Source organism: Papio anubis, chromosome 10, assembly GCF_008728515.1.
Source record: "Papio anubis isolate 15944 chromosome 10, Panubis1.0, whole genome shotgun sequence".
Classification (NCBI taxonomy): Eukaryota; Metazoa; Chordata; class Mammalia; order Primates; family Cercopithecidae; genus Papio; species Papio anubis.
Window position 1 is genome coordinate 109087761 of NC_044985.1, and position 27913 is coordinate 109115673.

General features: G+C 36.2%; 1 long non-coding RNA gene across 1 annotated transcript in view; it reads left to right on the top strand.

The window, feature by feature from the left end:
• The first annotated feature begins 1322 nt into the window (after nt 1-1322).
• The window catches only part of LOC110740948, an 82881-nt gene continuing 56290 nt past the window's right edge, over nt 1323-27913 (top strand). Inside the window, exon 1 of the long non-coding RNA XR_002516297.2 lies at nt 1323-2298. This is a non-coding gene — a long non-coding RNA (uncharacterized LOC110740948). The remainder of the gene's footprint in view (nt 2299-27913) is intronic.

The window sequence follows — 27913 nt, forward strand, 5'->3', positions numbered from 1 at the left end:
AGACAAGAAACCAATTCTTCCCTGAATTCTGTAGAAGAAATCAGCCCTGATGACATATTGACTTTAATCTACTAAAATCGATTTGGGGCTTCTGGCTTCCAGAACCGTAAGAGAATAAATTTGTGTTGTTTTCAGCCAATACGTTTGTAGTAAGTTGTTACAGCAGCGATGGGCAACTAATATAACTAGTAAAATAAGATATTCATAACTATAGATTTATGTGGCCTTTCTAACTACAGTCTGTGGCACCTTCTGTTAAGGTTTGTTACTTGTATTATTTTTTATTGTGCATTATTATTTAAATTTTTTTCAAATATTTTCAGCCCACACTTTACTGAATCTGTGGATATGAAACCCAAGGATATAGACAGCGCCAACTGTATGTTTGTGTGTACATATATATATATATATAATTGACATACATTTATATATACTTATCCAACATTACACTTTTTTTTTTTTTTGAGAGGGAGTCTCGCTCTGTCGCCCAGACTGAAGTGCAGTGGTGCAATCTCGGCTCACTGCAAGCTCCACCTCCCGGGTTCAAGCCATTCTCCTGCCTCAGCCTCCCGAGTAGCTGGGACTACAGGCGCCCGCCACCACACCCGGCTAATTTTTTGTATTTTTAATAGAGACGGGGTTTCACTGTGTTAGCCAGGATGGTCTTGATTTCCTGACCTCATGATCTGCCCGTCTTGGTCTCCCAAAGTGCTAGGATTACAGGCTTGAGCCACCGCGCCTGGCTCAACATAACACTTTTATACTGTGCAATGTAATATATGCTATATAATATTAATGCAACATAACCTATAATAATATTTTTATGGTACCTAGTAGAGACAATGCAACTGTCCCTTAGAAAGAGGAAGAGGTACATGAAAATATGGCAGATAAAGTATGGAATATGATGTCATTTGGGTAGGCTGAATAATGGCCTCCCAAAAATGCCTATGTCCTACTCCCTGTGAATATGTTGGGTTACATGGCAAGGAAAAATAAAGTTTTCAGATGGAATTCAAGTTGCTAATCGCCTGAACTTAAAATTATGACACTATTCTGAATTATCTAGGTGGACCCAGGATAATCACAAGCATCCTTAAGTGGAGAGCAGAGGGGCAGAAGTGTCAGAGTGATGCAATGTGAGAAAGGCTCAACCAACCATTGCTGCTGACTTCGAGGATGAAAAGGGGACATGAGTCAAGGAATGTGGGCAGCCTTTGGAAGCTGGAAAAGGCAAGCAAACAAATTCTTCCCTAGAGCTTCCAGAAAAAAAAAAAAGTAATGCTGGTATAACATCTTGATTTTAGCTCAGTGAGACCCATTTTGGGCTTCTGACCTCCAAAACTTAAGGGAATACGTTTGTGTTGTTTTAAAACAACTAAATTTCTGGTAATTTGTTATAGCAGCAATAGGAAAAGAGTACAAAGTTACTAGATCAATAGGGTAACATGAGTAGATGTTAAAAACAGCATTGAGTAGGAAAAAAAAAACAGAAATAAACAATAAAATACATATAAGTATAATTTATATAAATTAAAAATACACATAAACAATGCAATATTATAAAATAAGATGAATATGAGACAAATGGGTGCATCTTGAAGACAGGTGGAGAATGGAAGTGGCAGGAGTTTACAAAAAGAGTAAGAAGTGAAATAAAATATGGAATCAAGACAGTACTCTTTTTATCATAAAAAGTGCAATAAAGTTAAAGCACTCTTTTCATCATAAAAAATGCAATAAAGTTAACATGAATAAAGACTTGAGCCTTTTTGCGTGTTCATAGCTAATTTTTGAATGTCTAAGAGAGCTCAATAAAAATTACATCTACAGAAACATTTGTGTTCATTTATCTCTGCAGTGGTTAACTAATTAATTAACATATGTCCCACATTGTCCTTCAAAGTATTTACCCATAAAATTCAAGAAGAAAAGAATTGTATAAAGTAAGTAAGGGAAATTATGGCAAAGGGATAATAAAGTACAAACGTAACCAATATTATTTTTAGAAAACCCAAGTGCAATTCGATATTCCACATTGTCCACCTGGCTGGTTTCCAACGACTTCTGTGTTTTCTGAACCTTAGTCTGTCTGATTACACCAAGCCACCGAGCACCTTCTGGGAAAAAGTACTGAGAGTGAGATCTGGGATTCTAGAATTAGACTCTCTAAAAATAAACCTAGGGATTTCCTAACAACCTATTTCTGCTTTTCTGAAATTCCAGGACAATCAAGAAATGAAAAACCTGTCTTGGTGACAATTTTGAAAATCTCTTCACCCTCTTGGTGTCATTAAGGTGAGAAGTAATCTCTTTTGATAGATTTAAGAAAGCATTGAACTTGAGCTTGTTCCAAAGATGCAAATTACACTGGGGACATTTGCTGCTGTCTGGATCTACAGCACGGTATGGTGTCAACATTGCATTTTGCTAATATTTTTGATGTTTTCTGACAGATGCACAACTGTGGAGGCTGATATCCTCAGAGTGTCTTCAAACACAAACCTTTTAATCTGGAGACTCTTTTAAACTAGTCATAATAGCATCTCCATTAACTGTTCTGTTATTTTCTCCTTCATGCATGAGCCACTTCAACCAGTGCCAGGAGCTTATGGGATTTCAGTGTCTTTTTAAACAAAATTTCAATTGACAGATAATTTTTTTATATTTAGGCAGGCTTGGTGGCTCATATCCGTAATCCTAGCACTTTGGGAGGCTGAGGTGGGCAGATCACTTGAGATCAGAAGTTTGAGAGCAGCCTAGCCAGAATGGTGAAACCCTGTCTCTATTAAAAACACAAAAAAATTAGCTGGGCGTGGTGGTGCATGCCTGTAGTCCCAGCTACTCTGGAAGCTGAGGTGAGAGGATTGCTTGAACTCGGGAGGTGGAGGTTGCAGTGAGCCGAGATCGTGTCACTACACTGCAGCCTGGGTGACAGAGTGAGACTCTATCTTAAATAACAATAATAAGCCAGGTGCGGTGGCTCACGCCTGCAATCCCAGCACTTTGGCCAAGGTGGGCAGCTCACCTGAGGTCAGAAGTTCAAAACCAGCCTGGATAAAATGGTGAAATCCTGTCTCTACTAAAAATACAAAAGTTAGCTGGGTATGGTAGTGGATGCCGGTAATCCCAGCTACCCGGGAGGCTGAGGCAAGGGAATCACTTGAACCCAGGAGGTGAAGGTTGCAGTGAGCCAATACAGCACCACTGCATTCCAGCCTGGGCAACAGAGTGAGAGTCCCTCTCTTAAATAAATAAATAAATAATTTCTTTTGTTGTTGTTGTTGTTGTTGTTGTTGTTGTTGAGACGGAGTTTCGCTCTGTCACCCCGACTGGAGTACAGTGGCCAGATCTCTGCTCACTGCAAGCTCCGCCTCCAGGGTTCACGCCATTCTCCTGCCTCAGCCTCCCGAGTAGCTGGTACTACAGGCACCCACCACCTTGCCTGGCTAGTTTTTCGTATTTTTTTTAGTAGAGACAGGGTTTCACTGTGTTAGCCAAGATGGTCTCTATCTCCTGACCTCATGATCTGCCCGTCTCGGCCTCCCAAAGTGCTGGGATTACAGGCTTGAGCCACCGCGCCCGGCCATAAATAATTTATTATATTTAAGTAGTAAAATGTGGTGTTTTGTTCTATGTATACATTGCAGAAAGATTCAATCAAGGTAATTAATGTATCCTTCACCTTACCAACTTAACAGTTTTTTGAGGGGAGAATATTAAAAATCTATTCTTAAGCAATTTTGAAATATACAATATATTATTATTAACTGTGGTCACAAAGTCTTATTAGTTGCTTGTTCTTGCCTTGGGAGATAGAGAAATAAGAAGAGGAATATATTCAGGAATGAGGAAAACAGAGAAATAGAACATTTTATAAAGTTTTGAATAAATATTTTGCATGAGAATCATGAGGAATTTCCCCTTTTTATCTTTGTTGCCTTGAGTCATTATTATTTTAAAATAATTTAAAATGTCACTTAAGAAAGAAATCAAAATTATAGAAGAGAAAAATATTAAAAGAGAAAAACTCTCAGAAAAATATTAAAAGGAGAATGGCAGAAAGAACTAATATGGAATATGACATTGGAATTAGAAATAAGACCACAATATAAGGTAAGAATTAAAAATAGATAAAATTCTAGCGAAATTAAATGAGCTAAAGACATATTAAAAGACCAAAAGGTGAATAATTAAAATTAAGCAAAAACAAATATGAGGAAGGTGCACCCTGATTATTGAGTTATAAAGCATACAAATGGAGGATGATGGCTACAGCCATGGGTACAAAGGTTGGGCTGGGCAGAGTGAAAGTCAGAGGACAGAAGATTTATGAGGGATATGGGAGAAAGTGGGGTGAGAGGCAGTGGTCAAAGTGTGAGTGGTAGGCACTTTGGGTGAGTACAGCCTTTCCCACTTTGAGGAAGGCTGGGACACAGTCAGAACACGCTGTCACCTCTTCATTCCTTCTGTCTTGTTGACTGGATCATTAGTGGAAGAGTCTGCTTCCTAAAAGGTGGGCAGTGGAGGGGGCAAAGTTCACTCACAGAAAAAGTAGAACAGCAATGCATAGACTTAAGGTATGAGAAGGTGAAAGAACACAAGAAGTTTTTGGTCAGCCCTGGGGAAGACGGAAAATATATGGTCAATTTAGAGAAGAGATAATATCCATTTACTCTGCTCTGGGCAAGAATAGGTTAGAAGTAATCATCATCTAATTGACGCCTTACTTGAGGGTCAATTTTATGCACCTGCCATTTGCCTTGCAATAGGTTCTAAATACCCAAAGTAAATGTTTACTAAGAAAATAAGCACTCTTGCTTTTATTAACCTAATTTCCAAAATTCAAATTCAGGTGTAAATTTATTTGTTACCACCTTGCTGGAATTATATACCCCATGTTTTATTTATCAATTGCCTTCTTTACACAATATAGCGCTTTATATTGTTAGAATGATAAGCAGGAGTATATGATAGCTCTGTCACAAAGGGCTGGTAATGAATAAGTGAATTATAGAGGCCATCTCTTCTATTCTGCTTTGTTTAATTCTACCCTCCCTGATTTCTTCCATTTTCCAATAACATGACTTTCTTTTTGGAGATCCCTTTGCATGATATTTAGGTGGTACTAAGGCTGCCTTGTAGCCACAGGTATAAGAATAAAAGAATGTGACTTCAGGACTAATTATGCACTATGCCACTCCTAGGAATATAAGGAGTTTTAAGAGATTCTGTTCTTGAGGGATGTGCAATTCTGTTTAATATCTAAATTATTTCCACAGAAAGATAAATGAAAATGCTTTGATGCACAGACTGAGTGATGGACAAATGAGGAAGATAATTACTCCCGTAGGAATTTGAAATCAAAGGAGGTATAACCGAAAAGACTAAAGTGTTCTAGGAGGTCACAGTGAAGGAGCTGAGATTTTAATTAGGGATAGACCTTTGTTTCTTCTGTCTTGAAGAGAGGAAAAGTCATAAAAGAAAGTGGTAAAGAGTAAAAAACACATTCTTGAGTTAGGGTTTGGGAAAGGGTGGAGGAGGGAGGGATCAATGTGAGCAAAGCAATCAAAATGGAACTAAGTACTTTGATAGGGAAAATAGAAATGTGAAGCTAGGAAAGAGATGGATGAAGGAAGAGGGGAAAACATATTAAGCTCATATTTATGTAAAGAACCATAGCTTTTACAGGCATAGCTTGGAGATATTGTGAACTCAGTCTATTAAGTGTTAATAACATTGATATGGCTTGGATCTTGGATTGTTTTTTTGAGTATCCTCACCCAAATTTCATGTTTAATTGTAATTCCCAATGTTGCAGATGGGAAGTGATTGGATCATGGGGGCAGTTAAAAGAAAACCTTAGACAAATTAAATTTAACAGAGTTTAATTGAGCAAGAGAAAAACATTTGCAAATTAGGCAGACTCCTGAATCACAGCAGATTCAGATAGACTCCAGGGTCATCTCATGGTCACAGCAAATTTATAGACAAAAAAAGGAAAGTGATGCATAGAAAACAGACGTGAGTTACAGGAACAGCTGGATTGGTTGCAGCTTGGCATTTGCTTTATTTGAACACAGTTTGAACAGTCAGCAGCATATGAGTGGTTCAAGTATGGCTGCTGGATTTGACTGAGACTCAGCAATTGTTACAGAAGCATATTCCTAAATTAGGTTTTCAGTCTTGTCTGCCTACTGGTTAGGTTATGGTTTGTTCTCAAGGACTCAATTATGGAATTACAGAGGCTTTCTCTGATCATATTTAGTTTGATTTAACAGGGTGAAATTCTCATGAATGGCTTAGTACCATCCCCTCCTTGGTACTGTATAGTGAGGGAGTTCTCACAAGATCTGGTTGTTTAAAAGTATGTAGCACCTTTCCCCGCTCTTTCTTTCTTCTACTCTGGCCATGTAAAATGTGCCTGCCTGCCTTTCACCTTCTGCCATTATTGTAAGTTTCCTGAGGCCTCCCCAGAAGCAGGAGCTACTATGATTCCTGTACAGACTGCAGAACCATAAGTTAATTAAACCTCTTTTCTTTATAAATTACTCAGTCTCAGGTATTTCTTTATAGTAGTGCAAGAACTGACTCATACAGAACATTGGTACTGAGGAGTGGGGCGTTGCTATAAAGATACTTGAAAATGTGAAAGCAGCTTTGGACTGGGTAACAGACAAAGGATGGTATTGTATGGAGAACTCAGAAGAAGATGGGAAAATGGAAAATAACTTTGGAACTTTATAGAGACTTGCGAAGTTCTTGTGACCAAAATGCTGATAGTGATATGGACAATGAAGTCCAGGCTGAGGAGGTCTCAGATGGAAATGAGGAACTAATTAGGAACTGGAGCAATGGTCACTTTTGTTATGCATTAGCTAAGAGGTTGGCTGCATTGTGCCCCTGCCCTGGGGACCTGTGGAAGTTTGAAGTTGAGAATGAGCATTGAAGTTATCTGGTGGAAGAAATTTCCAAGCAGAAAAGTGTTCAAGATTTGGCCTGGCTGATTCTAACAGCCTATTCCCATGTGCGTGAGCAAAGAGATGATCTAAAAAGGAACTTATATTTAAAGGGGAAGCAGAGCATAAAATTTTGGAAAATTTGCAGTTTGGTCATATGGTAGAAAAAGGAAGGCCCATTTTCAGGGGGAGGAATTCAAGCAGATTGCAAAAATTTGCATAACTGAAAGGAAGGCAAGTGCTGATATCCAAGACAATGGAGAGAAAGCATTCCAGAAACCTTTGTGGCAGTCCTTCCCATCACAGGCTTGGAGGCCTGGGAGGACAGAGTAGTATCATTGCCAGGCCCAGGGCCCAACTGCCCTATGCAGCTTTGGGACACTGCTCCCTGAATCCCACCAGCTCCAGCTCCAGCCATGGCCAAAAGGGGCCCAAATATAGCTTGCCTCTTTAGGCATGAGTCACTGCACCCAGCCCACCCTCATCCCCCTTTTAACTATACAGCATCTCCTGCTGGCACTAAGTAATTGGCAACTTTGTTTTGTCCATTTGTTTTCTGATTGATGATCTTTTCTCAACTTGCTTCTAAGGTCTTTGAGGAGAGAAACTACATCTCTTTTGGCTCTCCACTGTACTTATAGAACCCAGGAGAGGTCATATAGTGAGAACCAGAAGAGAGTATTAATAAATGAATTTAATGAATTAAATAATTGGACAGAAAAAAAGAAAGGCAGTAGATAGATTGGATTCTTTTGCAATTCTTCAGATGTAAGGTGGTTGCAGATAATACACAGGTGTAGAACACGGAATGTATTTTACAGCACCTCCTGTAATGTGTTGTAGATGTTGAACTGGAAAATAAACTTTTAATGATACATTGATGAAAAATCTTGATTCCATATAATTTATAGCAATATTAAGGTCAGTGACCTTTCCAAATATTTTTAAGATAGCTTAAACTAAAAACCTTTAGATAGAAGAATGCAATATTATAAAAATATGAAAGGATTATTTTCATATACTTATATATGACATCATTTGTGAGAGAGAAGAAAATTGATGTGTATTATCATCAAAAATCAGGAAAAGGAGATTAATTTAGGCCTTGATTATCAGAATGAAATCCATTCTGACTGACTGTTAGTGGCTATAGAGAACTTATCTATCTGGCCAAGGTGTAAGAAAAAAGCCTCTCAGGCAATTTAATCAGGTCTTAGGATCATTATCAGATATAATATTTCAAGGATCTCTGGAATGACAAAAAAAAAAAAAAAAAAAATCAGCACTGACAAGCAATTCCCTAGAGGTCCATGGTGTGAACTGATAATAAATGCAAAGACAGGCTACCATGATAACTATAAATTAAGTCTTAAGCTTTATTGGTGAACAATTTGTTGAGGGAGAGGTCAGCTAATCTTTGACATAACCCAGGCTTCTTTTTAACTTAAAATAAAAGGCCAAATTAATTTTAAACAACCCAAATCGATCTGTCTCTATGGTTTCAGATTTTCATCATGAAAACCTCTAAAATTAGGTGACCCAACTACACATAAAATACTTGAAAACTAACATCAGGTAATGAAAAATAAAGACTGAAATGTGACAATTACAATCACCAACTTGTAATTTGCTTATTATTTTCAGAAAAAGCTGAGATGAAGAAGGTTTAATTATTCATATATAGAGAAAAATATGCCCTGGAAAAATTGTAATACTATTATCCTATTATCTGATCTATGCTAAAGCCATCTGGTGAGCTCATAAGTTAAAGACCACTCGTTTCTCATTTGTAACACCAGCTAAAACAAATTTAAAGAGCACATTTTTTGGTCACGTGATGGAGAATGACTAGGTAGATGCTACCAGGCATGGCTGGTGTAGGAAGACCCTTCCATCTTCATTTAAAAAGTGCATATTTAATTAGGGCTTTAATTTGGCACAGACTCAGATTAATCACGTGACATTAGGCATGCTAGAATGTGCTTCCAAATCCAAAAATGTGCTTTGATATACCATTTCATCAGTGACTCTCATAATATCATTATTTTACAAATACAGAAAATGATACTGTGGGAATTTAAGTACATTTGGAAAGTACTGTTGGTAAAAACAACTTCAGTTTCACTCAAGAGAAATTAATTTTTTCTAAAACTCATGGGCCCCCCATCATCTTTCCTGGTTAATGCTATCTTCTGTTATGATATAAGTCATACTAATCTCCATCTATCTTTATTTAATTTTTACTTGGCCAGGTTGATGAGATGACAGGTCACCTTGTTGATGTGTCAGTGTTACAACACACTGAAAACTATGAAATAAGATGAGCATTAACACGGAGCTAATTTTCTACTCAACAAGTAAAAAATGTCCATTTCCATGCAATCTGATTTTGCTAAAATGAGAATAGTCAGTTAAAGATCTGGACATAGCTAGTGGACAGAATCCAACATGCACTTTTGACTCAGTCTCAGTTTTATTTTCCCTGCATGAATAGGATCTGTATTTGGGAATAAAGAACATTTTGTACAAACCTGAGAAATTATATGTATATATTTGTATGTGTAGGTATATATACATGTATGTATATGCACATATACATACATATATACGTATATATGTGCATGTGTGTATATACATATATATACATTTTTTAAAATTAGGTGTTTCATAATTACTCTCAACATTTTTTTCTGTAAGTCTTTTATTCCTATTTGATTTGGAAGATGAAAATTTTAGACCCATGTCCAAATCTCTATCTTCTCATTATTTGCCATTTAAAGTACGCTTCTTAATATTTAGGTCTGTCTTCATTATTATGACAGTGAGTTTAATCATATTGTATTAGGTGCTTTAAATATACTATGACATTTAATTTTTTTGTTTTGTTTTGTTTTATTTTTAGAGATGGAGATTTGCTCTTGTAGCCCAGGCTGGAGTGCAATGGTGCGATCTCAGCTCACTGCAACCTCTGCCTCCTGGGTTCAAGCAATTCTCCATGCTTCAGCTTCCCAAGTAGCTGGGATTACAGGTGCCTGCCACCACGCACAGCTAATTTTTTATATTTTTGGTAGAGACGGGGTTTCACCATGTTAGCTAGGCTGGTCTCGAACTCCTAACCTCAGGTGATAGCATTTAATTTTTGTAAGAACTTGTCCAAGGTGTCACAGCTAGGAAATGCTAGAGACAGGGCTGGAATCTGGGTCTCTCTCCACAGCCCATATTCTTAATCTTTATTTTGCTTCCGGGTGGTTGAGGACTGTAGCCATGCTTCTCTAACTTTAGTGGGATTGTGAATCATTGGGCATCTTGTGAAAATGCAGATTCTGATTCAGCAGTTCTGGAGAGGGGTCTGAGAGTCTGCCTTTTTAACCAGTTCTCAAGTGATACTGATGGTGCTTGTTTGTGGAACACACATTGAGTAGCAAGATATTATATTGCTGAACCTAGAGAAGATTACCTCCTTTTGTTTGTTTTCTGAACCTAGAGAAGATTACCTCCTTTTGTTTGTTTTCTCTTTTACCTGCATGTCAGGTTATACATGGTAATATCCATCATACTATACCATCAAGCAATCTCTAGGTAAGCAGTGCCCTAGAAAAGTGAGAATCAGGCTCTGCCACCATTTTCCCATGGGTGCTTGTCATTTGATTTATCTGAATCACTTTCTTATTGAAACACAGAAAAATGAGTAGGTTAGACTAAATCATCATTATCACCATCATCATCATTATCATCATCATCATGAATATCATCATCATCCAAAGTTTATTGAGTGCTTATTGTAAGCTCAGAACCTGTTACAAGCCTAATTATAAGCTCAGAGCGGTTGCTTTACATTGATTCTATCATTTAATCCTCAAAATCATTTTATACAGTAAATTGAGACATTACAAAGGTTAAGTAAAGTTCAATATATGCCTATGATTCTAAATGATGCTGTTATCTTAAAGAATTCCATATGCCTGAAATAACTAAGTAGAATTTATAGTTATAAGAGTAGAATTGTATAGAAACAATTGTCAGACTTTAAATATCAGATAAGTTATAGAAGATGCTTGTCCAATCATTTACAAATTCTTTGAACCTCAGTGTCCTTATTTGTAGAGAAAAGAGAACATTATCTACTCTAAAGTATATTTGTGAGAATTAGAATGGATAGTTCATGCAAAGAATCTAGTGTTTTGTCTGATAGAGACTAAAGTAACAGTCACTGTCATAGTTTAGAGAGAAAACTAAAATATCATGGTGGCCTGTGGTCTTATTTCATTGGGTAAATGAAGAAACGATGAGCTGTATGTGGCTCTTTGTCAACTTTTTTTCCTCAACATCTGACACAAAATATTAGGATCTTGGCTATTACATTTCCCTATAGAATTACAGCCCTGTCTTTTATTAGTTCCCATTTTGAGGTTATAAAAGTAGAAGTGGCATGTTTTCTTAGTACCTTTATAATTTTCAATTACTATTTTTATGTAAACTATTCCAAGTTTCCAGCTTAATTTTTTAAAGAAAATTGTTTGATTTTAATTGAATCATAATAATAGAAATATAACCATTACCAAGATTAAAGTGAATTAACTGTGAAGTGATCTTTTTGAGAGCAAATTATGGCATTACTTGGCTAAATGGATCATTGACTTTGGGTATTAAAGTCATCTATTTGTTTAAATGTATTAAAACTTAACTACTAAAATAGCCACACATGCTATTAACAGGTACTTAGAGCCTTGGTTTTTGATAATTGAAAACAACATACTTCCAAGCTGTTTCCTAATGAAGTTCATTGAAAGATTCCAAAGTGTTTTTATGGCACATTTCATCTATTCCTGCTCTCATTCACCCAACAATTACTGAGCACCTATAGAAAGCTAGATCCCTGTCAAGGGTATTGAATATAAAGATGAATGAGATATTGTGCAAGACCCAGGAAGCTCACTTTATTAGTCTATCAGGTAGCTGTATTCATGGAAGACTAGAATACAATTTGTGTCATAAGAGATGTCATATTGCAATGCCAAGAGGCAGGTTGTCTGTGGGCATTGCATACTAATCTTCATTAGCATAAAACAGAGTTGAAACAGTGTGCTCACTACATAAACAAAGCTCCAAGATGGGTCTCCTTGCCTGCCCCCACTATCCTCACCTTGCAAATGGATTGTTCCTCTGAGTCTCCCATGCAGAAATTCTGAGATCACCTGAACAAGTAACATTATATAGAAAGTTATCCCATTCTTCTGTCTGAGCCTTGGGAGGTGAGCTCATATCTAAACTGAGATTTAAAGGCCAGATGAGGATTTTTTCAGCAAAGAATTGGGTGTAGGGCATTCCACACAGGAGAAAGGACAAAGATTTTAAGCCAGGCAACACTGTCAATCATCATAATGTGCTTGGACAGTTTCCTTCTCCTCAGTTTTCTTTCCTACAAAATAGAAACAATCATTCCCATGTCTTTACATTGCTGTACAGATTGCATGCTTGAAAAATTAAGTGTGCTCAAAAAATGTTACTTCTGATATTCTTTCCTGTGCTGGAAGAATGACATATGCAAATGTATGTGTATGTGGGCAAGAAAAGAAATGATGTATGAAGAGAATGGTGGCAGGTGTGATGGGGGAGAGGAGGAAGAAAAGAAAGTAGGTGTGATGGAGGAGAGGATAAAGCAGGAACGATGATGGCTGAGATGGCATCCTGATGTTAGAGTAGAAACATACCAGGCAAAGATTTTTATGCCACCCTAGGGAGTTTGTATCTATCTCATCCACACAAAGAAAGAGTGGAAATTGTTTCTATATTCTATTTATTGCTATATTTATTTATTTATTCATTTATTTAGTTATTCATTTATTTATTTATTTGAGATGGAGTCTGACTCTGTCACTCAGGCTGGGGTGTAGTGGTGTGATCTTGGCTCACTGCAACCTCCGCTCCCTGGGTTCAGGTGATTCTCCTGCCTCAGCCTCCCGAGTAGCTGGGATTACAGGCACCTGCTGCTGCACCCGGCTAATTTTTGTATTTTTAGTAGAGACGGGGTTTCACCATCTTGGCTGGTCTTGACCTTCTGATCTCATGATCTACCCACCTTGGCCTCCCAAAGTGCTGGGATTACAGGCATGAGCCACCGCGCCTGGCTTGTTTATATATTTTTAAAAGCAGAACAATTAGAGGTACAAACAGATAAATCTTAGCAGGAGCAGGAAGAATAAATGGAACTGGGAGGATGGGAATGAGGGAGACCAACTGAAGCCTCCTAAGCCAATTTATGAGAGAAAGGATGAAAATTCATTACTAAGTAAATAGAAAGGAGAAGAGAATAAACGGGAGGACACTTGAAAATCTTCTCTGGTAAGTGAATTGGTAAGTCTGTGGTCCATTGACTATGGGAGTGACAGGGAAGTAAGAGAAATATAGGCATTTGGGAAAGACAGTAGAGGCTGGGTTGGTGGTGATGCCAAAACTTTCCTGTTTTTGTTATCAAAAGCACTCTCATATTCAGCCTATTTCATCTTGGGATATTGTTCATGAGGTGAACAGCAGAAAACAATTAGATTCTTCTTGGTCTTTTACCTGACTTGCAGTTCTTCTGGGAATTGACTGGGGAGGGAAGAAGAAGAGTGTATGGCTGAAAAAGGCTCAGTTGAGGATGTCTCACTTCTTCCTATTTCCATTCTGCCAACCTGCCTATTTACTGATTTCCCTGCTACCTCTGGTAGAAGTTGGGAGAGGCTGTGCTTCAGTAGGCTGTAAGTGGTGCTGGGCATGCCTGCCTGGTGTGACTGACTGTTGAATAGCAATTGTTTACTTGCAGCAGAGATGAAACAATTCTTTAGTTCTTTCAAGAATGTGCAAGAAAGCCAGGAAAAGCTTGTTCTCTCCACAGGGGAGAACTGGGAATATGGTTTTTATCTTTTCTGTCTTGCAGTTTTAGAAAAGATGATTCCCAATGGGTTTATGACAAAATGAATTGTTTACATGTTAGATTAAATTTAATCTTAAGATTAACTTGGAGTTCAAAATAATTTATAAATATAACCTGTCTCATTCTGAGGCAACTATGTAATTTATCTTGCTTAGGATATTTATTAATTGGTTTACATAGTAAAATCTACATTTGAATGACTATGATTATTTCCAACACGTTTACCCAGACTAAGAAGATATTCAATGCTACTTTTAGTCTGTAGAAGTTTAAAAAATGTTTCCTGGTTCTTAAATATAAAAACTAAAATGGAAAATCTGATGAATATCTATTTAACTAGTTAGCTAACTAAAGAACTGAAAAATAGGAATTCAGGTGAATTTTTACATTTTTTGAATATTATGAGAAATGCTATATCTTCTATAGATACAAACATTTAAGAAATTAGTAGAGGGCAGTTTTAACAAATATAGAGTATTTTATTCTTAAAATTAAAAATAAGCATATCAAAGTTATTTGGAAGAAAATGAAGGAAGAAAAACACCAAAATATTTAGTAGTATTTAAATTTGAATGACAGAATTATGGGTACATCAATTGAAAAATCACCAATTTATAAATTTAGAAAGGAGACTTTATTTCTTATGAAAGGTTACAATCTGCGGGTCGGCCACCACACAGGCTGGGGAGCATAGGTACCAGGAAAACCAAAAGGCAGGCACTTGGAGGAGGGAAGGTGAGACAGGAATTTATCCTGAAGGGGTTGACTAAGTATTCAATAGGTTACAGGAGGAGCTATGGATATTCACAAACAGGGTCCTGACATGTGCATACTGAACAAACCTCCATGTTTCATACAACCCCCTATTCACTTTGGGATGAAGACTTTACCTTTAAATATGTTACAATTAGGCCCTATACATCAAAAGGTGAAGCAGAGCGCTCAGGTGCCCAGCCTCCGTAAACCAGTCAGAGCCGGTCCATGGTCAGCATTCTCTTATCAGGAGAAAACTACTAAAATCAGTCTCTTGGTTTGATCAAAGTTGTAGTTACGGCTGGTGGAGCCAGGGGGTCAGTTATTCAGTGTCTGGAGGAGGATGAACCGTAATGGTTTCAATATTGCTTATCTCAAGGCCATTGTTTATTTTGCTACCAGAAAAAAGTACAACATTGTGGCAGTTAGAACATAGTTTATTTAAATGTAAGGATGAATGACTTCATCCTTGCCTGGCATGGCTTTAGGTCTTGTTTATAATTTGGTATTTTATTGTCACAAAGAGTTTATTCCATCAGTCTTATGATCTCTATTTTAACATTAATGCTGGTCAGTTGTGTCCAAACTGCAAAAGGGAGGAGGTACAACAAGGTGGGTCCAACCTGTCTTCCTATCATGGCTGAGAACTCAGTGTTTAAGGTTTTTCTAGGGTCCTCTTGGCCAAAAGGGGTCTGTTCCATCCTTTGGGGGACTTAGGATTTTATTTTTAGTTCTCATATCATGGTTTCTTCTTTCCTTTTTTTTTCTTATAATTTTGTTTTTCCTATACATCTTGTATTAGTTCATTCTCGCACTGCTGTAAAGAAATACCTGAGACTGGATAATTTATAAAGAAAAGAGGCTTAATTGGCCCACAGTTCTGCAGGCTGTACAGGAAGCAGGGTGCTGGCATCTACTCAGCTTTTGGGGAGGCCTCGGGAAGCTTACAATCATGACACAAGGCAAAGGGGAAATGAGGTCTCTCACATGGAGGGAATAGGAGGAAAAGAAAGAGTGGGGAGGTGCTACACACGTTTAAACAACCAGATCTTATGATAACTCACTCACTATCACAAGAACAGCATCAAAAGAATGGTACTAACCATTCCTGAGAAACCGCCCCCATGATCAAATCACCTACCCTCGGGCTCCAACTCCAACACTGGGGATTACACTTGAGATTTGTGTGGGGACACAGAACCAAACCATATCAAATCTTACTACTTCTAGAAACAGACCAGAAAGATATAGAAATCAAACTAAAAAATCCAAAGGAAAATAGTACATTATTTCAGTGATTAAATAACATTAACTGCCATGCAATAACAATTATGATCTTGATAAGATAAAAGAGAGGAGGAGGGAGAGGAGAAGGAAGAGATAAATGTTTAATATTTATTGAACACTTACTCTGTGCCAAACATTTGTTCATGCTTCATGGATAACCTCACTTCAAAACGCTATAGGTAAGAATTATTATTATCCTATCTTAGACATTAAGCTGTTGAGGCTTACAGAAGTGAAAAGTCTCACCAAACATCACATGGAAGTTGAATTCAATAAGCAACTGTTTCTAAAACCTATGTAATCTCTAGATCATATCATCTCCATGATGATGAGAAGGGACCTTTTGTCATTATTATCTTTTATGGCCAGAGCATCATCTTATCAAATATGTATAGGCTTTCCCATGCAGATTGAATAAGGCATGATTCTTACCCTTGTGAATCTTTTTTTTAGGTAATAGAGAAACAGCTAAATTAAAAGAACTGTTGCTTACCTCTCTTTTTTACTTTATGAAATGTCATTTAGTTCCTCTTTTTTTCTTAAACTGGTGTTTTTACAGCCTACACTTCATTAAGAAAGACTTGCTGATATGAAGTAATTCTTCACTGGTTCCTGCCTTTCCTAAAATATCCTGTAACCTTGCATCATTATGCTAGATCCTTTCTGCCTATGGTTAATAAAAAGCTGGCCATGGCTAAGGCGTACCCAGAAACTCTTTCATATTTGTCATTCACTGATCCATGAGAGAGACTCATTTTTATTGCAAGTTCCTTGGAGCCCTCACCCCATTGGCTCTGTTGCCCTATGATGGACAATTGCTTGTTAGTTTTTTTGAAGCCTGTTACTGATTCCCTGTCTTTAGGTAGGAGCAATATAAATGTTGGTAGAAAATACCTGTCTCCAATTTCAGGTATTGTGCTTCAGATAGGACACTATCCCTGACTCCAGAGAGGAGCATGGGAAAACGCAGGCCTTATTTTAAGCTCTAAATATCTCTATATGTTGTAATTGGTTTAGGGGTAGGTTCAGGAATACAAGATCTAATTTAGCCTATTAGAATGATTGCCGGAGCTTAAACATGGCCTATTTAAAGAGACTTGTCTGCTATTCAGCTTGTACTTGGAATAATATTAGCCTGGAACTGAAAGGGTCACCAAATATAGGACCTGAAAATGAAGTCAACAGTACCGCAGACAAAGTCAAAAAATAAAGAAACACGGAGTCCTGGTGACACCATCATTTTAGTTGTGAAACCAAGCCACCCCTTGATCTAGTCCCACTCCCAGAACATTTCAGTTACATAACTCAGTAAATTTTATTCTATGTTCCTTATTTTAATTTATGGTAAGGCTTCTATCACTTGCAAAAGAAAGAGTGGAGCGGCATCCCCTTCACAAGCCAGCTCTTCGTCTCTCTTACTTTTGGAATCCACAGAAGAAAATGGAGTTAAGATAATTCGGGGAAATACTAGATGGAGCATAATATCATAAAATATGGCACAAATTAGAAGCATGTGACACTGATCCAATTGAACTTCCCGGCAGAGAACCAGAGATTGAAAGAAGTCAAATTGCTCTTCATAACCTTTAGACAAGGATCTGAGAAGACAAAGCATCTCTTTACCACAATAGTTCTCAGCCTTGGCTACTCATTGACGTCTCCTGGGAAGCCTTAAAAAAATGCTGATGCTGGGTCCTAAGGCCAGAGATTCTGATTTAATTGGTTTGTAGTGGGGCCTATGCATGAAGTTGTAGAAAAGCTCCTCAAGTGATTCCAATGTCAAGCCAGGATTGAGAACCACCACTTTAAAGAAATGGTTGTAAGAATAAGGAAAAGCTGCAGATAAGATACACAATGATTACTCGTTTACTAAAAACACTTTATCCTTTGTAGAGACATGGATGTAGCTGGAAACCATCATTCTCAGCAAACTATCACAAGAACAGAAAACCAAACACCGCATGTTCTCACTCATAGGTGGGAATTGAACAATGAGATCACTTGAACACAGGAAGGGGAACATCACACACCGGGGCCTGTTGTGGGGTGGGGGCAGGAGGGGGGAATAGCATTAGGAGATATACCTAATGTAAATGATGAGTTAATGGGTGCAGCACACCAACATGGCACATGTATACATATGTAACAAACCTGCACATTGTGTATATGTACCCTAGAACATAAAGTATAATAATAATAATTTAAAAAATCACTTTATCCAGCATCCAGGGTATTCATAAATCTGTAACAAAGACTTTTCTAATAAGTAACAGCATGGCCACCAAGTTCCATTGAAATGCATGGCAAAGGAGTATCTAGAGGGCAGGATTAGCAGGAGGGGGAGCAGCAGTCCAAAGGTCAAGTTTAATATCCCACAGGACAAATTGGCCAGCCCTGCCTGACCTTTCAGAGGAGCATTTAATGACACCGACTAGAGAAATCAGCTCCTGTATTGATGAAGCAACATTTTGAAAATCAGTCAAAACTCTTTATCTATAACCTCCACCCAGAGCTTTTGAGTCAGAGTGCTAATCAAGGAAAACTTCCAATTTATAAGTTAGAGTACTTGAAACACAGATCTTGGTAACTGCTGGAGAAGTGCTTAGAGGTGAACTCATTAGCAAGTCACACCATTTAAAAGGAGCTTGGCTTTTAATATAATTTGATAGACAATGAAATCAGTAAGAATTTGACCAAGGTTCTCCCATGAGCTAGACGCTGAATTGACCACGTATCTTGTATACTTGATCTTTGAGACTTGCTAGTTGTATGAGGGCCCAGAAGAAAAATAAGACACAGATAAACTGATAAAGTGAAACTAATAACTTTTATTAGTCTTTGAACTCTTAAAATGTGCAGTAATAACAGGAGAAAACTCTCTTACCTGTAATTATTTTGAAAAGTTTGTCCTTCAAAAATGTCTAGCAGAAGTAGTGTAACACCTACTAGAAAGTATATTTATTTATAATAAATAAATATAGTGTAATACCTACTAGAAAGTATATTTATTTATAATAAAAATATATTTATATTTATATATAGTAGTACTATATAATATATAGTATTATATATAGTAGTATATAATATGCAGTATGTAGTAAGTAGTAGTATATAATATACAGTACTGTATATTATATAGTGGTATATTTTATTCTATTTAAATTTTATATAAAATATTCTATGTAAAATTTATATAAAATATTATATAGTAGTATAATACAGTACTGTATATTATATAGTAGTATATAATATATAGTAGTGGTAAATAATATATAATAATAATATATATAGTAAGCATATATATACACACACACCTACTATATTTCCTCAATAGGGTCAACTAATTTGTTATTGGGGATATGTTTGTTAGTTGTATTACAATGAGAGTATCAGTTATAAGAAAGTAGGTACAAATTAGAGGCAGGAGTTTTAGAATTTTGGCTTCTGTTTATAACTTACTAATAATCATAATAATCACCAAGTCAAAAAAATTAAATTGTTACACTGTAAATATATTATATGTGTTTATATAGGCTAAGTTTATCCCATGGTTGGTTTAAGTAAATAGAAATTTGTTACTGCCTATTGAAAGTATATTTTTTATATATCATAGTCATTTCATTCAACAAAATTTTACAATGTTTTCCAAACATATGAAACAGACCAAAATGGAGATTTCCTAGTGAAATCAGATACCGTCAGGGGCCTTGAACAGATTAATCTACAATCCCAGATTTTGCTGAACACACTATTCTATTGCGTCAAGTCTAAATGCCTAGAAATCAGGTTCTTAAAAATCCTGCTAGTTCAATTATCTAACAATATTGTCTGTTACACTGTAGTCACACTATATAGTGTTCATAATTACCTATAACCCAGCGTGTTCCTTCTCACTTCTTTTTCTTCACACTATTAGTCTGTCCTGTAAGAATGTTCAGTATCTACACCTTTCTGTGTAAAATCTATTTCTTCCTCCGAGTGTGTTAAGCCCCACCCCCTTTAAGGAACCTTCCAGTATTATTTATATACTGGCCTTTTTATGCTATACTACTTATATTTAATGATTATATTCTGCCTACAGTATCCACTATTGTTTCATACATATTCCTGTTAGATATGAAAATCCTGTTTCTTGAGCCTAGAGATTTTTGGTTTTTATGATGTTTACCATATGGCCTTGTGCAGTGCCTGAACTTTATGTCTTTAATAATAACTTGATTGAGGAATTAGAGTTGTAATTATATAAACAAGGAAGAAAACTGTAAATCTTTTCAAATCTATTGAATATAGTATTAAATATATTGACTGTGCTGGAGAAAACTTTTTTTTTTTGAGATGGAGTCTCGTTCTGTCCCAGGCTGGAGTGCAGTGGCGCAATCTCGGCTCGCTGCAACCTCTGCCTCCCAGGTTCAAGCGATTCTCCTGCCTCAGTCCCCTGAGTAGCTGGGACTACAGGCGCCCGCCACCACGCCTGGCTAAAGTTTTGTATTTTTAGTAGAGACGGGGTTTCACCATGTTAGCCAGGATGATCTGGATCTGCTGACCTTGTGATCTGCCCACCTCTGCCTCCCAAAGTGCTGGGATTACAGGTGTGAGCCACCACGCCTGACAGAGAAAACTATTTTTAATATGTAATAGCTTCTTCCACAAGCAGTCATTCATTGATTCATTCACTGATTCATTTGCTTGTTTATCATTCAGTCCAAATTATTTCCCATTTTGAAATAAAACATTTTTACACATTGAAAAATGTTCTACTCTCACAGGTAATGATGATTCAATAAACACTGGATGCAAAACTTGGAAAATGTACACTGGCTTGCTGCACAATGTCTTAAATTCTGTATTAATAATACAGTGTAAATTCATTAATTATAAATGCACAGCCATTTGTTGGTGAAAAAACGGGATGTCAAGGGCAAATAAAGAATTCAGTGGTGAAGCAATATCTTTGACAAGAACTTCTATTTGTCTAATGCTCTGTATAACTTTAATAGCACCCAACAGTTGGTGGTCTGTAGTGGTTCTAGGCAATGAGTGGATTGCCTTTTCTTTGTTTGCTTTGCAACTGAAGGATGTTTGCAATATTAAAAAGCACACACACTCACACGTACAGACACACACGCCATAACAAAAACAGCCTCAAGGATACCATATGGCGGGTGCCCTGCACCTGAAACCCAAACAAAGCCAACAGCAACAGATTCAGTGTTTGTCTTTGGCTAAGAATTTGAGCTGACATCAATTATACTTTTGAGCCTGGACTGAATTCAATGAAAACTTGTCATTTGGCACTTTAGAAAAATGAATTTAACTAAGCCTGTGTTTCTTATCATTGAATGTACCAGCCAAACTGTTTTGTGCATGCCTTTGACATTTTAATTGCAGGAACTAGGTGATTTTTTTCTAAGTGCTTCTGGGACAGGTAAACAAAATACATATTTTTCCTGGGTATATGGTTTAGACAGTTTGAACAGTGTTGCCAAAAGATCAATGCCTCATCATAGAGATCAGCTAATAAAAAAGTAACTATAAAACTTCATTGAATCATTTAGAATTATAAATATTTTTGTTGCTGTTATTGTTTTATTTTGCTATGTTTTAAATTGGGTCCAAAATAATTTTAGAAAACGGTAGGAGAAGCTATTTTGCCCAGTGTAGGATAGCCACAGGCTTACAGATATTTCTTTGAATGAGATTAAATTTTAGAATTTTATGGTAAATTGTTTGTCAATTAAATATACACTTTAGCTCCAAAAAAATAATTTTTAGATATATCAGTGAGTGTTAAGAAGTGCTTCATGTTTTATAAGGTGAACATTTATTTTAAGATTAATAGTAGAAAAAAATAAGCATCTATATTGGGTATTTTTATGAGTCTTAAAGAAGTAAGACTTCATTCAAATATTCATTTATTGACCACAGTATCTGTGCCCATGTCTAATATTTATTCTACCTTCCTCTAGTTGTCCTCAGCTATGTTCAACATTCCTTTTATAAAATAAAATGTAATTATTTAAAAATCTATGGGACCGGGCGCGGTGGCTCAAGCCTGTAATCCCAGCACTTTGGGAGGCCGAGACAGACGGATCACGAGGTCAGGAGATCGAGACCATCCTGGCTAACACGGTGAAACCCCGTCTCTACTAAGAAATACAAAAAACTAGCCGGGCGAGGTGGCGGCCGCTTGTAGTCCCAGCTACTGGGGAGGCTGAGGCAGGAGAATGGCGTGAACCCGGGAGGCGGAGCTTGCGGTGAGCTGAGATCCGGCCACTGCACTCCAGCCTGGGCTACAGAGCGAGACTCCGTCTCAAAATCAATCAATCAATCAATCAATCAATCAATCTATGTACTGCAGTATGCCTGCTTCCTACATCAAAAAGCACAGTGAACATACATTTACAAACATCATTGAATGTTAATAAGCACTATAAAATCACACAAGTCTTTGAACACAAACTTTGTTGGTTTCAATTTTATCGAATAATGCAATGAATTCCTTTCTTAAAACTTAAATTTTTAGAATAGACTTTCCTATAAATAAACATTTTTTAGAAAAACTTCATGTTGAATTTTGGTTTAGGGGAGTTTTAGGACTGAAAATATTTCAAATAAGATTGAAGATGATACTGGAAATTGTGACCTGAGCAGTTTCTTGTGATAGTATAAATAATTTTGTTTTACTTTTGCCACTATTAGTGAAAAACATCGTTTTAACATATGTAATCAAAGTTCCTTTTTCAAAATCCCATGATTGTCATTACATGGAACAGAATTACTGGCTAACTGTTAATTTTGCTGATGAAGAAGGAAAAAGCATTGGTAGCTTGTTTTCTTAGGCTGTACTTCCAGTATGGGAACCATATTAAATTAAGTTCAGGTTTAATTTAATTTTATTAAGTGGCAGTTGAGCACTTGAAACATAGCTATTTCAATTGAGACACTGACTTTTTAATTCTACAGTGTAGGTATAAACATTTTCATCATTTCAGAAAGTTATATTTCACAAGGTTTTCCCATAGTTTAGTGTTACTCATGTAAAATTTTGAAACATTCTTACCATTTACATTACTTAGTCATAACTTTCTAGTAAGAAGAGTGTAAAATAATGCCCCTACTTGAGAGTTAAATCCTGAGATGTTGAATGGTTGAATTACTTCCAACAAAATCTCATGGAAGATCAAGAGGTAGAATAAATAAATACATGTGTAGATACACGATTATAAGGCTCTACTGTCTCAAACAATTATAGACCATTGTATTTTTATGGGAAAAACACATCATGTTAAATTGTTTTAGATTTACCTAAAATAGTTAGTATTGTTTTGCATATAGTCACTTATTTCAAACCCTAGTCATCATCTGTGATAGTCGATTTTATATGTCAACATAAATGGACCACAGGGCAGCCAGATATTTGGTTAAACATTATTTTTGGTGTGTCTTAAATGGTCTTTTTGGATGAGATTACCATTTGCATTGGTAGACCAAGTAGTTTGCCCTCCAAACGTGGGTGGGCCTCATTCAATTATTGAAGCCTTAAATAGAACAAAAAGGCTCAGTAAGAAAGAATTCCCTCTCTATGCCTGACTGTCTTCAAGCTGGGCCATGTCTTCTCCCGCCTTTGGATTAAAACTTGGATTAGAACTACACCATTGGTTTTCCTAGGTCTCCAGCTTGGTGACTACAGATCTTGAGACTGCTCACCCTCCATAATCATATGACTGAATTCTTTATTATGTATCTTTCTATTATCGATCATCTATCTATCTATCTATCTATCTATCTATCTATCTATCTATCTATCTATTGTTAATATTCTCTCTCTCTCTCCAATTTTTTCTATTTCTCTGGTGAACCCTGACATACAGATTTTGGTATTGAGTGGTTCTAGAAGAACAATTTTAAGGATGTGTTTTCTGAATTCATTCTGGCACTGCTGGAATTGTCCCTCTAATGTGATTAGATCTAAAGACACTAATGACTATTTCTAGCAGTAAAGAGCATTGATTGTCTATGATGTTATCTGTCAATTGAGATATGCAAAATATCTGCATCAGATACTTCTAGTCTACCACTTATAAGAAGCAAGCAGCAGGGTGGCTGTTTGTAAAATACTTTTGAACATTCTTGGAAAACTAATGAATAAATAAGATTAACTGGTTGCTGCTAATACTGCTGAAAAAAGTGGTTTAAAAACAAAAACAAGCAAGATGAGCTCAGAACTTAGGAATTCAAATTCCAACTCAAGCACTGCATAAATAAGCTGAAAGCATCTACTTATACCCTCAAAGAGACCCTTATATCCTGTAGCCACACGATTGAGATTGCTGAAAATCAAGCACAGGATATCATCCTGAAACTGTCTCAATTACAACACAAGTTGAAATCTCAGCCTTGCAGAATGTCAACTGTAAAAGTTAGGCATTTTTACAGTTGGGCAACTATAAAAGAGGGCATTGATTTGGAGTAAATTGGAATTGGCATGTTAGAATTGAGACATGTGGGAAGATCCTGATGAAATTCGGGTCATTAAGCCCTTAAATTCTGATGAGACTTCTTTGCCAGTGGCTTCTCTCCCCTGAGGGGCAGCAGCCTCTCCACAACCTTCTCCTTCTAAGTGGATTAACCCTGCATTGCCCGAGGAAATTGCAGTGGGCTCCCCTGAGGCAGTTGCCTTGAAGACAATGCTAAGTCTCCCTGGGACTCACTTTCACTGCTCCTCCTTAATTCTAGACCTATGACTTGACTTATGTCTTAGGGGAGCCCAAAGGGTAAGGTACAAAGAATGTGATCCATGAGGAGACACTCTATACTTCAAAATAACTACTCAAATTTTCTAATTTATATAGGCAGAATCTATAAAACATGTGCTGGAATAGATCTTAACATTGAAATAAAGGTAAAAGGAACATAATGTCAAATCAGAAAAAAATTATTTGTATAGGCTCACTAAACAGATTCTGCATCTAATGTTGCAGTTTGAAGAGATAGAAAGGGCTGTAACAATTTGTTTAGTTGGCTGAAATACTGACCAAAAAAACGTGGCTCACGGTGATCAAGCTGGAAATGCTGGGCTGACTTGGTTTAACGTAGAGCGGGGGACTCAAAAAGGCCAAGGTGATTGGAATGTTAGAATAAGTTTGTTGTTTAAGAACTTGTTATCCACACTGGGAGCATCCAGAAAGCATATCTTTTACCAAAACTATGATAAGTAAATTTATGAGATCCCTGGCATCCTTGAAGAGATCTATTATTACTCTTCTCTGTAGACCAGACCTTGCAGTGGGAACTGCAGTCACCAAATTGGAAAATCTAAATGTAATGGGGGTACTTGGATCCCAGGGAAGCAGGGGCTTATATATACTAGGTAGGTCTATAATGAATAAAGAAAAAAATGCTGCAAAGCTCAACTTTTAAATTTCAGGTTATTAGCAAATTTCCACAGCTTTTCAAAGATACTGATAATCAATAGAAAAACTCTCATATTAATACATGAGGTCTCCTCTATGTTGAAGCACATAGGAGTGCATCTTGCAGAATCAGCAGTCAGATGTCATTAGATGATTGTGCATAGCAGCTGATTTAGAAGATGCAGAATGTTATTGGAGACATTAAAGGGAAGATTCATGTAGCCTGGTGGCCCCAATATTTTCTAGAATATTTACAAACCTTGAATTTACCCCACATAGCTTATTAATGCTGGTCACTGTTTTATGGGAGTCTATCAATCACATGCTGGTGTGTTATATCCCAGTGGCCTGTAATAAATATAAAATTTAAAATAACTTACAATTATCATGGGAAAAACAAAACTAATTTTTATGTTACAGGTATAACATTTTTCTGATTCGTAGGAAATGGAAACCATGTGTTCAGATGTGTATTAACATTTTGTGTGTTTAAATGCTTCATATTTTCCCATACCATCTCAATACAGACTAAGTTTTACTTGGTCTCTCTCAGACTTGATGACAAATTTTTCAGTGAAAGAAATCATAGGAATAAATAAGCGTGATTCTAGATGTAGTATTCTCCATATACAAGAAGTATAGGGGCCAGGAAAATTTACTTACAGAACTCTTCAAACCAATAGATAAATCATAGGCTACTGAGTCCTAGTGGGCTCAAAATTATCAACAATTCCTTTACAGATTGGTTGAAATTTTCAAACTCGTCAAAATGTCGCCAAGTGTAAAGTTGAATTATAATGATCCATTTTGAGACCCTGGCGTTATTATAAAGTATTGTATAATTATATTTGAAATATAGGGTTACAGAAATATACTTTAGAGGATTTATCCTACAGAAATAAAGGCAGCAGTATTTAAGGATATATGTATAAAGATCTCCATTAAAACATTGGTTGAAATAGCCAAACCTGGAAATCATCTGAATGCCTATCAATAAATAAATATTGATTGGGGCTTTAACATATTCACTTCATGAAACATCATTCAGCTATTGAAGAGAATGCATTAGATCCAAACTATTGTTTTGGAAAGAGCAATTATCTATAGTTAGTGAAAAAGCACGTTGTTGATAAATATGTATTGGATAATTTTATTACATAAAATAAATGATCTAAAAGATACAGAAAGTAGTTCTTTCAACCACCTTCCACTTAACTGATGCAACAAATTCATCTATGTTCTTTATTCCTCTATAAAATGTGCAAAATGCACACAGATTATTCCCTGAAAATTGATTTCAATCTAGTTATCCACACATTTCTATTCCTGCCATTAAACATTCACTTACTAAGGATTAATTGTATTTGTTACCAAATCTCTTTGTGTACTTGTTCTTCCTATTGCAATTATGACATTTAATAAAATATTACATGAAGTGATTATAAATAAATGTGATGAAAGAGTGATTCCTTCTACGGAAGCAAAATTAAAAACTTTGGAAAGACTACAGAAATGAAAGTCACTAAAACATACATATTTAGAACATAGATATGGACAAAACCATTGTGAAAAGAGCAGGGTAGAAAATTCTACATTAAATTACTTAGAAAATGACTTCAAAGTTTTGATGCACTTTAAAGAAACCCAAACTGGAAGTTTTGGTGTGGTTAATGCAAGAAAGTTGGCTCATACTCTTAGAAATATAATGTGTTTAAATGTATATGATTAAATTAAGAATATTTTCAAGCTATACCTATATCAGTTTTATACTCCCCATTTATTGAACAACCCCCAGTTCTGATGAATGAGATAAGAGATATTTGGCATCATATATGTATGTATATGTATACATATATGTATATATACTGTGAGTATGCAAAATACTTGCACATGAAATGATACAGTACAATTTGTTAACATTGGGTACCATGGATGGAAAGCTAGATGGGAAAAATAAAAGGAAAGAAGAAGAAGAAGAGTTAAAAAAAGCTGTGGCAAATAAGAATATATGCATGGTATTCTATATTATATGTATTATATGTAGAATAACATTCTATCTGTAGTGTTGCCATACACACGTAAAAATGTGCATGTGCACAAGTTCAAGGGGCACCATGAACAAAGACATTGATTTCATGAGGTAATGGAACATTGAGTAGTTTTCTTTCTGGCTTCTAACTATTCTAATGTAGTGTTCTAACTAAATTGAAAGAAATTAAAACTTTAAAAAAGAAAATAGAAATGAGAGAATGTTGACTTGTATGACTTTACTTCACTAGAGGCTTTGTAGATTTTATTTTACTTTTCTATATGCTACTAATTTTTTGAGTTATAATATATCACTATTTTAAAAACATATAACCTTGGGGGATGGGAACATAAATTATTTTAAATTTCATAAGGAAAGAAATTAAAGGGCATGATAATTAAAAAAAAATACTGCCTAGAGGAGAAAACATGCTATTTCTATTCTAATTCTTTACCTTAGTGCTGATAGCATGTATGGTGAAAAAAGAAAAACGTGACAATGTCAGATTGTTGAGTGAGAATTGAGTTCTGAGTTAAATAAATGAGTCAGTGTATGT